At 44.1% G+C, this 12,617-nt stretch overlaps 1 protein-coding gene across 1 annotated transcript in view; it reads left to right on the top strand.

Moving 5' to 3' along the window:
* Positions 1-398: 398 nt before the first annotated feature.
* Positions 399-12,617, top strand: part of Basp1 (brain abundant membrane attached signal protein 1) — a 46,686-nt gene continuing 34,467 nt past the window's right edge. Inside the window, exon 1 of the mRNA XM_051182584.1 lies at positions 399-608. The gene's annotated coding sequence lies outside the window, so the exon portion shown is untranslated. The remainder of the gene's footprint in view (positions 609-12,617) is intronic.

Genomic DNA, 12,617 nt, shown 5'->3' with positions numbered 1-12,617 from the left:
AAATCCACAGACAGTCCCGCCGCGGGTGGGGTGATGGAGGGGCGTGCAAGGAGGGGGGGACTAGCCGAAACTGTTGGGGAGGCGGGCAAGACACAGGGCTGGAGGGGAGGGATCTGGATGAGAGTAGGAGAGGGTGGGGGTGACTGTGTGGGTGTGGTGACGGAGGGGGGGCGCTGGATCACGGGGCATCTCGGGGCGCAGGGGCTGCAGGAGCAGAGAAGTGGGGGACCCCCGGGTAGCGGGGCTCTAACGGAGCGGGCGTGGCTAGGGGCGCCGGGCTTGGGCCAGGAGCGGAGGGGCGGGCGCGAGGCGGGCGGGGTCGGCGAGCGGAGGAGCTGGGCGGGCGGACGCGCGGGGGGGGGAGGGCGCTGGGCAGGAAGGGGAGGGGGAGCGAGCGAGAAATGCAGAGGCTGCAGCGGCGGCGGCAGTAGCGGCAGCGGCGACGGCGGCGGCGGCAGCGCTCCAACTCGCTCCACGCTCCGGGCTCCGCCGTCGAGCGGGGAGAGAACCTTTGCCCAGCAGCCAGGCACCGGGCCGGACGACGCCAGCCACCCGAGCCCCTTGGAGGCACCGCGCTCACCCAGGGCCGGCACAGGCACCCAAAGCCGGTAAGGAGGCGCGCCGTGGGTCCCTGACGCCACAGCGGACCCAGGGCCACCGGTTCCCCGGGGCCCCGCCCCACCCTGAAGCCCAGGTTTCTCCACCGATGCAACCGGGTGCTGCCGGGATCGGACACAGTGGGCGTGGGGTTTCTCTACGTGGGCTCTGTGGAACTGGGTGATGCTATCTCCCCCCCCCCCACCCAGGTGGACAGCTTCGGCCTTTCGTAGGGTGGGGAGCTTGAGGCGGGTGGTGGCGAGGCTGATGAACCGAGTTCGGAAGGGAGGGAGTGGAGGATGGGAAGCTGCTAGGGACCGGGAAATACCGAATGCAAAACCCTTTAAACGCATCGAATCCGCCAGCCAGGGTTCTGTGGGCTGAACCCAGCCTTCTGACATCGGAACCCGCACAGCCACGGAGAGAGCGCTCCGTGTGAGGGGCGCCGCGGCAGAAGATGGAGGCTGGGGGAGGGGTGGGGAGGGAGAAAGAAGACACGGAATCTGGTCCGATCAGAAGGGGCGGAGTTGGCTTGGCCCGCGGGACTCCTGGATCTTGATTTGGGGTAACCAAGGAACACGAGGTTCAGCAGGCGGTGTGCACGTCCGGGGTACATCAAAGCCCCAGTAGGTCTGCGACTGAGCAGCTTTCCAACTAACCTGTGGACATCTCCAGCATTTTCTTTTCTTTTTTTTTTTTTTCTTTTTTAAAATTTATTTTTGAGCCCTGCGCTCAGAGAACGCGGCGAGCGCCTCCACCGCCGCCCCAGCCTGGGGGGGTGTGGGCTTGAACCTGACAGCGCGGGGCCCGAACGGGCTCAGCCCTGCTGCCAGACAAGATCTCTTTAGGTTTTTTTATTCTATTTTATTTGCCCGTAGCCCAAACGTTGCAACCCAACGCCCGCTCCCCGCTTCCCCTCACCATTAAAAGAAAATTGTAGGATGCCTGGATCCGATGGCACACAATGCGTGGCTGCGGACCGCATTCTTTTCATGAATATTCATCGAACGCTTGGCCCTGTTCCTAATCTGCTTCCCCCGAGACATTTCCGCCTTGAAACGAACTCGGTGGATGGCCTCTGCCCCAGTGACTCTGTGGAAAGGAGCACAACGCACATGGGTGCAGTTTCAGGATTTTGTACGAGGGTTGACACACCTCTGTCTTGATCAAGACCACTGGCCACTTGCGTGGCGGGGTTAAAATAAAACACAAGTATTAAAGGGCCTGCTGTTGGGGTGTGGATTTGCCTCCACCCCTGGGAACCTAGCAAGGGCTCACAGACCTCCTGTACTGCGGGCAAAATGAATGAATCGGGACTGTAATTACCTATTCCTTTGTCTTGGCCTCGCGCATGCGCCAGAGAGCAGGGTGTGGAGGGCCAGGCAGCCCCATCTGATCTCCCCATCATCCATCCACCCACTCCCCTTCCGAGCTCAGGAACAAAGGCGTTTGCCCTAAATGTTTCACGAAACCCTTGGACACCAATGACACCCCCTCCCAACCGGTTATGGTCATGTGCATGCTTTTTTTTTTTTTTAGGCCATCACTTATTACTCATTCTTACAGATTTCAGTTAGCCACCCTCCCATATATTTCAGCCTTTTTCTTTCTTTCTTTCTTTTTTTTTTTTTAGAGAGGGATTGTGGATTTATTATATTTTTTTATTTATTTTCTTTTAACCGCACACTGCATTTTTTTTTTTTTCTTTCTAGAACTGTCCATTGTTCTTTCTGTTCCAACAGCACTGCAGGGATGTTGGTTTTCTTAGTTTGCATCAATTAACTGTTTGCCTGACAGATCTTTATTGCCGGTCATTTGACCAAGGAACATTAGTCTCAGACCAGTGATGGTGTGTTGCCCCTGGTGATACCACCTGGGACAGATTAAGACATCTTGGCATTTAAACGAACAAGATGGCCTTCGGAAGCCAGCGTGAGAAAATGATTACCTTTTCATCAGCCTAAGCCTTTCCGAATTCTCTTGATTCCTACTTTATTGTTTCATTAAGAGGCAAACCCCACTGAGATGGAGAGGAAGTTGGAGCTAGGGTTGCTGGGAAGAAGATGGCGAAGCACCAAGTTCATAGTACCCAGCCCCCCCCTCCCCCCCAGGAGCCATGATAGTCTTTTGATGGCAGATTTTCTTTCAAATGATGTATTTCCCAGACTATGGCCCATCAGATTTTTGGAGGGCTGGTTTACCTCTGTTATTTAAAATAAGAGTGACTGTATGTATCATATATGAGCTAATTCTCTATTTTTGCCATAGTGGGTTGTGTTTGAAAGGATTTCATGCTAAAGGGTTTCCAGTATGTCCTGCTGAAATAACACGTGGCAGAAAACGGCAATCCTCTCCTTTGTTCTTTAAAGAAACCAAAAATACCCTCAGTATTGATTGTGTTTACTATATCACAGCTTTCAATTGGTAGGGTGTCTGGCTGGCTTTTAAGTGGCGAGGATTTTATTCTCTTTTATCCTTAGCAATGAGTTTTATGTATTTAGACTTCTCTATCATTCTTATGAATTATACATTGAGTAGTATAATTTAGAGGGCTATCTATACTTAAATTAAATCTCCCCCACCCCCAGGTAGTGCTTTTGGAGGAGAGTGCTGGAATATATTCAAAAATCAATAGCTTTCAAGTCAGCAATCTTTAGATTTTTAACAAAATAATTTTAAAACCAATTAAAAATATTATGTTACATTCTTTTTCTTTAGTCAGCTTTCTTGCCAAGCAATAGCAGATGGAGAAAGGGAACTCTTTAAAAGCCAGATATATTGCATGAGCAGTTGACTATATTGACTGTCTGGACAGTGGCATTTATGTTTCTTAACTGGTGTTCAAGCTGTCCATGGCGTATGAAATGGATCTTCCTCCATTACCCTAATTTAAAAGTTCAGTGGAAGAGCCCCCAGCTTTAGGCTCCCTGTGCTTGGAGACCTCTTTAAAATCCTCCAGGATTTTCCAGAACAAATCACATTATGGTTTTAAATGTACTAATCATGTTTTCTTTATTTTTATTTCCCTTTAACTTCAAGCCATTTGCATTTCATGGTTAAAATAAATGGTTCATGAAGCCAGAGAAATACCTACCTTTTGAGAATGTTGTTCATTGTGTTATCCGTGGTAGTTCTGTAAAACATTGTACATAAGAATCCTGTTCTTCAAACAGCTCTAATAGCATGTGCAGACACACGCACACATACACATAAACGTATACTATGCAATCTTATTAATAACAATACTAAATGAGTTGGTATAGAATGTTATTTTGTAGTAGTTTTATATTAGTCTTTGGAAAACAATTGATTTCTGTCTTTATAAATACATATTTGAAAAGGGAAGTCTTAGTAGCCTACAAACATAACCTAAAACAATACTTCTAAAATGATTTGTATTAGGTTTAGCTAAGCTGTTCATTTTCAGGCCTCAAACTCATTTCAACCACCATTAGACTTGAAAGGCTGGAACAAACACCACCAAATAAAGGATTTATACAGATTTTTTTGGTCTTATTTTTGCGATCTCTTATAAAATTTTGTTTTCAAAACTCCTGGAAACTACGTCAAAGCAGGTGCCCTCGTATCTGGTTCTTTGGATTTGCATAGGCCTTTACTGGTGTGAGTAGCATTCACCATGATGCTGGTCTTAGCTGATAACTTAGGTGGCTGCTGAATACAGCCTACCAATAACACAGACAAGTTGGCCTTTTCCAGGGCAGGCACTGTCCTGTCTATCATCTCAACTCAATCCTACTAATTTTCTCCCAAAAACTTGAGCAAATCCTGTGAGCATGAGATTTACTCTTTGAAACTACAGAGTTGCCAACAGGCAGAATTGCTTTAAAGATAAAATATGTGTTTTGGAAGAAATTTGCAGGGAAGTTTCCCCAGGGTCTAATGGAAAGAAACTAGAGTGGAGGATCTTTAGACAGTGGCTTGTCTACTTAAGACAAATGATGTTACATCTTGATGAATTCCCTCGCCCCCATTTTTTTTCAGTTGTAGAATAGCGATAGTAATGCCCATTTTCAGGTTATAACAAGGATTATACATGTCCATGAATGACTAGGAATAGTGACTGGCTCTTGAGGGCTCCTTAATCTCTCTGTGACGTTTGATATAGTACATGGAACTGACATTACTCACCAGTTTCTACCGTATTGAGATGTGTTTTTGACCCAGACTGACAGATGAAGACCTGAACACTTAGCAATATTCAGCCAGAAACAGCCTATCTCAATATGAAAGGGCTCAGATATCTCATATGTAAATATCACAATACATGTTTATGATATATACATATTTGTGATTTGTGTATATAATTTGATAATAAGCGTGTACTGTGTGGATTTTCTCCAAAATGGATTGCATGGTCTCAGCCTGGCCCCTTTGATCCCAAGGTTGCTTATGAAAACCAAGAGGGCCATTTAAGTTGTTTTGAGAAACGACAGAAACCCCTGTAGTGTTCCAAAACCACAGCCACAACTAGTCTTCCAAAGGAGAGCTGCTGTTACATGTCAATCCCTCTGTAGCTAGAAAGACAGATGCGCAGATAAATGTCACATGGAACCTTTTGAAAGCAAGGAGAATCATAGTTATGTTCTCACTAGGGTGCAAGTCAGTTTTAATTCTGAGGAGACACAAATATAGGAAACAGTAGGTGTCAAACAGCATTCTCACTTTCCCTCTGGAAGTTAGGCATGGGATGAAGAAAGAGGCAGGGGGAGCCTAGTAGTTGGTTTTTCCCTCTGTGCCCAAGAGGAATTAGGTACCAATCCAAGGAAACACATAATAAAGAAGAGAAGTTTGAGCAGCCTAGGCACTTGGTGTGGCTGAGTGGAGACTGGCAAGGCATTCTTGCAAGCTTTGGAGATTTGGAAAGGGATCCTATTTGGGAGCACAACAGGGAACCCAAACATCAGGAAATACTTCAGGATGATGTAGTAATGATGTGGGTTAGGGTGGAGAAGACAAAACCTTTGCATGGTGTTTCCTCCTTGTCAGTTAATAGCATTTTATGAACTTTTAATTAATAAAAGCTCAATTTGGATAAGAGAAGAGAGGATCTGTGCTTCAGTAGCTTCAGAAAGACCCTTCTTTGAAGTATAGATTTCAGCAATAGTTTGGGCATTGTATATGAGATATGGTATCTAGAGAGTATGATTTCTACAGGTTTGGTATGGCTGGGGTTGTGGTCACCTGCATAGAATCCTGTCTCAGGTGCCTCAGGCATTGGCATTTAGGTGAACTTTAACAAAATATGTAGCTTCAGTGTGCCTAACACTCATCCTGAAAGTGGAGACTGAAGTACAGAGTTGTTGTAAGGATGAAAGGAAATTATTAAGTTAGGACAATGGCCCATACATCTTTAGCACATCTTCTGAGTCTCCATTCACTTTGAAGTGGTGGACATACCCATTTCCCTTACTTCATCCTCTGTGTTGACAGCTAGTCACATGCTTCTACAAATTAGGTCAATGTTACAAGCCAGGCCCTCGAGGACACCTTGGGAAGTCTTTGGAGAAACTTAGAAATTCATGGCTAAAAAAACAGACAAACAAACAAACAAACAAAAAAAAAAAAAAAAAAAAAAAACCAAAAATTCCTAGCTATAGTTCCTTGAGTATGTCGGCAGGAAACTTCCTAGTTCCAGGATGCTGGTATGTTGTCATGAAGCATGTCAAAATTGAATTTTAATGCCTTCAGACTAATGATAACATTTCACCTATAAATAATTGGAAAGTAGAGATTCAAATAGGGTACCAAAGATTTGTGGCTGTCAGCCCTGGTTTATTCATCAGTGCTAACGGGCCATTTTATCTTATGTAATACAGACTCTTAAAGCTAAGTAAATAATTCTTAAAGTGAACACTCTCAATTTCCCTTAAAGTGAGTGAGACTAAATTTCTCAATGAAAGAGATCTACTGAATAGTTTACATATTTGAGGAACACATATACACTTAGGGCCTATTGATTAGAGATGCCTTTGTCATCATGTCTAGGGACTAATGTCCTTAAGTCACATTTTTCTAGAATAGTGATCATGATGGTTGCTGTTATTCAGGCTTTCCATAAGTGTAGATTCACTTGAAACCTCCCTTGCCTTCTACCTCACAGGTAGAAGCAATGTCTCAAATGTCTTATTTGGAACTTGGCTGTGGAGATATGAATGGAGTAGTAAGTAGTAGACTTGTTTCCATTTAGGGTTATCCTGTTAGAATTAGCCCATCTACCTTCACACAGGGTACACATACAGAAACTCTTTGGCTGCTTCCAGTTACTATCCAAACCTCAGCTCTTTGTAAATTCCTGCCTCATTGGAGTAGAAAGTTAGAAGGCTCAGTACTGAAATACTTATCTGGGAACTCAAAAGGATCTTAGAGAAGTCAGGGGTTTGCCCACAATGCCATGAGCTGCTCAGTAGCTAAGGGGGCAGCAAGGTTATTTCCCAATATAAATGTCATTTCTGCTATCCCATCCAACTGAGAGAAAGCGAGGTACTGAAATATCAAAATGTCCAGTTGGGTTACTCATATTCATGGCCTGAAACTAACAACAAAAACTTCATATCATTTCTTTTGCCCTGTGACTACTATTTGACAGTCAGTTGGGTTCCTGTATTCCTGTTTCTCTCTAAAGGGCCTTTTCCACCTTTATCACAGCACATTTGCCCACATGGGGAACTTTCTAGAAACTACCTGTAATTCTTCTAGTCCCACATCATCCATCTCCTTCACCTTACTTGTCTCTGCTTCTTACAAAGACTAACAGCATGCATCAAAATGACTCATAACACCAGCCTTTGTTACCCTGTCTTGCCTTTGTTCTTAAAGTGAACAACAGTTGCAGGATTAAGTGATTGTAGGTAGAAGGTACATGTTTGATAAGAAAATCAGTTTTGGATTAATTTTGAGTCAAAATGATGTAGAGATATTTTAAGACCTCTGGGAACATCCAGTGTGTGCACTTTTGTAGACAGGTGATGGATGCCCAGAGTGTTTGTGCCCGTTGCTTGTGTCGTCTGACATGGAGGCTTCAGGAAACAAGAGGCTTAGCTTTTCTTTAGAATTCCAAGTTATGCTATTTGAGCTGATTTAGGGATTTGAAAGAGCTATGGCACTCTGAAGTAGTCTGTTAAATATGGAACTTAATATGGAGCTTAATATTGGAATGTCTGGAGTTTTTTTTTTTTTCTAGCCAGCTTTGTTTACATGTATTCAGATTTGAGCAAACTTTAGTTTAGCTTTAGGTAGGGAATTTTTAAGTTCACATTTAAAACAGTCTAGAAGTTTGTATGACTGGAGCTTTGAGGAATTTGCATTTTTCCTGAGAAATCTGCAGCATGTAAGTGACTTCACAGCTTTCAGAATACTTTTGTACTTTTAATCATTTATTCATGCACCCTCAGAAGTCAATATATTCCTAGTGTAACCTGAAATTAAACTTTCATCCCAAGTTGATGAAGAAACAGACATATAAGAAAAGCTTGGCTGATTGAAGTTTGTGTATTATGGACTTCCTGGATTGCCTGGTGGAGTGGCTTTGAAAAGGTGCACAGCTAGTTCCCATTGGTGACTTATACACAACACTGTTGCTACAGACTAAGAGGAGAGCTAAATACTAACAATTCCTATTCAGGGGAGTTAGTGTATCAGAAGGGAAAACAGCAGTGCCCTGTTCCTATTTCTTAATGATACAGAGAACAGAGTTCTTGGATTGTTGAGCGTCAGAAGTCCATAGCCCAGGCCACCTGAGGTTGGCTCAGAGACTGAGAATGGTGTGGGGGTGTTTGCTATCTTTGACCTTTACAGATGTCCCTAGCTGTTTCAACACGGGAAACAGTGTCAGCATTCTGTATTTGTTTTTTAGGCTCCTCAAATGATTGGAAAGAAGGAAAAGAGGGAGAAATCTATGACTTATAGATGCACAGGTGTCCCATGCCTTTGTCTTGTAGTTCATGGTTGGGGTGAAGTTAGGAGACTACTTGGATGTTTGCTAAAGACACTGATATGATCAACTAAGGTAGCTTGGAATTTCATGACTCATATTCCCAAAGACAATGCAAAGAGTCCAGATTAACAATTGATGGTGACCATAGTTCCTGGAGTTTTTGACCACACAACCTTAGGTAAACAAGCTGAGTAGCACCCCGTTGACAGGGGTTATGATGGTATCAGGGCTTCCTTAGTAGCCCTGGTGATCTTTTGTTGATACTCCAAGCTTTGACTTTCCGGGGCTCATTCAACTGGACTTTAGAAACTTGGTGATTGGTTTTTCTACAAACAATTGGAAGTATTGTTCATTAGATTGATGGCAGTCTCCAGGGTGTGTGTTCCTTCCGATTTACAACAGAACGAGAGCTCTGTTCCTTCCTGTGGTGCAATGACTAGCCAATGAAAAACTTCATGAAGGCTTGGTATCCTTTCATTGGTGGATGAACCAAAGGCATGGAAAAAGAAAATCATCACTAGCTTACTTAGCCTACCACTGCCTTTCTGTTCTAACTGCCTCTGATTCTGCCCTGTAGAGAGCTTGGCTTTGAAGTCGTATGCACTGAAGTCTTGGATGGGCAGGGTCTGGGTGAACTCACCAGACTACAGTGCAGAGCAGGCTAAGCATCCCACAGGAGCCTAGCAGTTGATTTTACTAAGGTAAGGCAGCTGTGATCTCTCAAGGAAAAGGAATTCTAATGATGCTACTTCAGGTTATGTCTAACTGATGACCCCTTGAAAGCTGAGACTTTAACAAAAAGACAATGTAACAACAAAACAAATGCAAAAGTCACCAAGCTTCTTTTCTCAAGTGACCCCCAAACAGTGTTAGTTAACAAAAATCACTTTGTTACTCTTGAGACATTAAGGCTGCCAACAGCAGCACGTTCTTTGACTGCATCCTTGTTTCTAGCAACAGATGCTGTGTTAAGGAGAAAAGGAAGGGACAGATAAGGTATTTGGTGGATTGGGACAATGGACTGGAGTTTCTCTGTAGGAAGGGGTGGGATTTGATGGATCTCAGTCCTATATTGATACCTCTTGGCTAGGCACACCATCACAGGGGCCTTTGTCATATCTACAGTGAATTCACAAGCCACGGAGCTCAGAAAAATGGCACAGGAATTCAGAGAGATGCAGTGTAGCACCGACCCCTCCCCCAAAATGAACTGCTGTTTGTAGGAGGATTGAAACCAGAGCTGGTTTTGAGTTGGGTGTGATTTCTACTGGAGGAAGGTGAGAACTGGAGGAGGCATGTCTTTCAAAGAAACGCCCTTAGGGTATTAAGACAATTGTTAATATTAGTAGCTCACACATGGCGAGCCAGCAGGCCCTGGCATGTTAGCCACAGTTTGCTTAGTTTACCTAGTAGAGGAAATAACCAACTATCAGAAAAAGTTCTAGAATACTAGTGTACACAGGCTAGTGTGAATTTAACTGGCTGGGATGTATTTCCATGAGAATTTCTGGTAACACATTTATCTGCCTCTGCAGCTGATCCTGCAGCTCCAATCTTGAGGGGTGAAGAGGCATTGTGAGCAGTAGTTTTCTGTAAATAGAGATGTTGGTTAAAACAAAACAAAACAAAAAAACAAAACCCTTTTGCAAAGTAGGAAATGGCTGAACATGAGGGAAGTCTGAACTAGGGTATTTTTGTAGCCCTATTTCTGATCTGGGCAGGGGGTGGGGGTCGAGAGGGGAAAGCCATTCTCTTCTGCTTCTAGAAGAGCCTGGATTCCCCTAATGTGGGAAGGTTTCCTGATAAGTACAATATAGGAAGTAGAACTGTATCACCTGACGTCAGCAGCCTGTGACTTCTGGGATCCCAGCACCACCAATGGCTCTTCGTAGTGTCTTGCAGGGAAGGAAGGGAAATAGTATAAAAGAGGGAAGGGGAGGAGCCGAGGAGGGAGGAGAGAGGGTGGGAAGACTCACATTAGGGAAGTGGGAGCACCTGTGCCTTGCTCTCCCCTTAGTGTGCTCCAGCAGCCAGCACAAGGTTCAGCCTGGGTTCACTTGCCAGTAAAAACTCTTTCCTTATGGTTCCTGGGGACTGGTATCCAAGATCGAGGACTGCTGGAGTCGTTTTTCCTGAGGTCGCTCTTGTGGTTATCTTAAAGGGGCTTGTATTAGTTTACTCACTGCTGTGAAAAAGAGAGCCGACAACTTACAGGAGACAGTTTATTCCAGAGGGTACTGATATGGGATACCTCTCTGTATGCTGTGGATATGTTTTATTACCATTGGTTAATAAAGAACCTACTTTGGCCTATGGCAGGGCAGAATATAGCTAGGTGGGAAATCCAAGCAGAGATAGAGGGAGAAAGAAGGCAGAGTTGAGGAGATGCCAGCAGCCACTGGAGAAGCAAGATGTGAGGTAAAAAGCTACAAGCCTCTTGGTAAAATGTAGAATAATAGAAATGGGTTAATGGGTAAGGACGAGTTGATAACAAGCCTGAGCTAGTAGGCTAAGCAGTTTGTAATTAATATAAGTTTCTGTGTGATTACTCAGGAAATGAAAGCTCAGTCTCCAGTTATAGGGTACAGTCAGTCATGACTGGTGAATCATGATGGCAGGGGCAGGAGGCAGTGGGTCACATCGACAGTCAGGAAGCAAAGAGAAGGGAATGCTGGTGCTCAGCTGGCTTCCTCCTTTTTTTATTAACTCCAGGACCCTACCCCATTGAATAGTGCCACTCAACTTCCAGGGTGGGTCTTACCTTAATTACATGTATCTGGAAATACTCTTAGACATACCTAGAGATGCTTCCATGGTGATTCTCAAGACAAATTAATGATGAAGATCAATCATCATAGATTATAGACACATTATTTCTGTCTTTCTGGATGTCCCGATTTTCCTTTCTGTTAAGGCCAGACTGCTCTGCCTTACCGCTTTGGTATTCATTGAGTTACCCCCATGATAGGCCTGTTTTTCATGTACAGTCACAATCTAGAATACCAGAGGTTGTGGCTTCAATTTAGCAATTTTAGGGGTGTACAACTCAGCCAATGACAGTTCCTGACCATTGGAAGCTCAGTGTCTCAAGAAGAAGCTAGGGGAGTGCAGCTAGAGGTCTGGTTAACTCTTCATGAAGCCATGGGAGCCAAGCATGGGTACCAAATGGGATGAAGGGAAAACTCATTTTCCCCAGATTCTCATCACTGAACAAAGCTGATGCAGGATTCAGAGACAGGTTCCTAGACTATTGAGCCAAGGATGATGGTAAATGGGTTGTGTAGGTCCCATTACCTGTACTGTTCCCATGAAGGACTTGGCTGCATGGAAGGGGCCTCAGAATCTGAGCCTAATACTATAGGCAGCTATCATCCTTTAGTAGTTATCTAGAATATAGAGTAAAACTTAGTTTTCCTCCTGATGTTGTATTATAAAGCTTTTCAGTGCAAGAGTCTGGAAAAAGGACAAGAGGCAGGATTTCTCAATGCAGGTAGATGGAGCAAGTCTTCAGTTTTCTGGAGTGGAATGGGGTTATTCTGAGGGAGCTCCTTGTAAAGTCCTATCAGCAGAAGTGGTATTGGGAAAGAAACATTTATCAGATGTGTGAGCCTCTTCCAATCCTACCCTACCATCGGTGCTTATTAGTAGGAATTCACTAGACTTATTTTTATTGGGGGGGGGATAATCTATTTATTTATTTATTTATTTATTTATTTTCTTTGGATAATGGGGACTCTGGCCAAAGCAGGTATCAGAAAGAGTCTAGGATTTCATAAAAGGCTTGAGATCAGTAAAACATTAAGATAGGGACATTGTGGTCCATGCTGATGACTACACAAACCAAGACTAATAAAATTTGGGGTCTTTCCATGTAACAAATCAAGGAGTGGTACATGAAGGGGTTTTTTTCTGAGGGACATTCTCAACACGTGCAGCTGCAGATATGTCTGTTCATACCACTTGCTCTTTTTAAAAGAGCAGTTTGCAGTTGTAGAGGGTGATTTCTCGAGTGAATCAGCCATTAGTTTCTGGTTTTCCATTTCAAGTCATGCCAGGTAGTTTTAAC

The sequence above is a fragment of the Phodopus roborovskii genome, unplaced genomic scaffold (assembly GCF_943737965.1).
Source record: "Phodopus roborovskii unplaced genomic scaffold, PHOROB, whole genome shotgun sequence".
Lineage (NCBI taxonomy): Eukaryota > Metazoa > Chordata > Mammalia > Rodentia > Cricetidae > Phodopus > Phodopus roborovskii.
The sequence above is the reverse complement of the archived record's forward strand: the minus strand, read 5'-3'. Positions and strand labels throughout refer to the sequence as shown.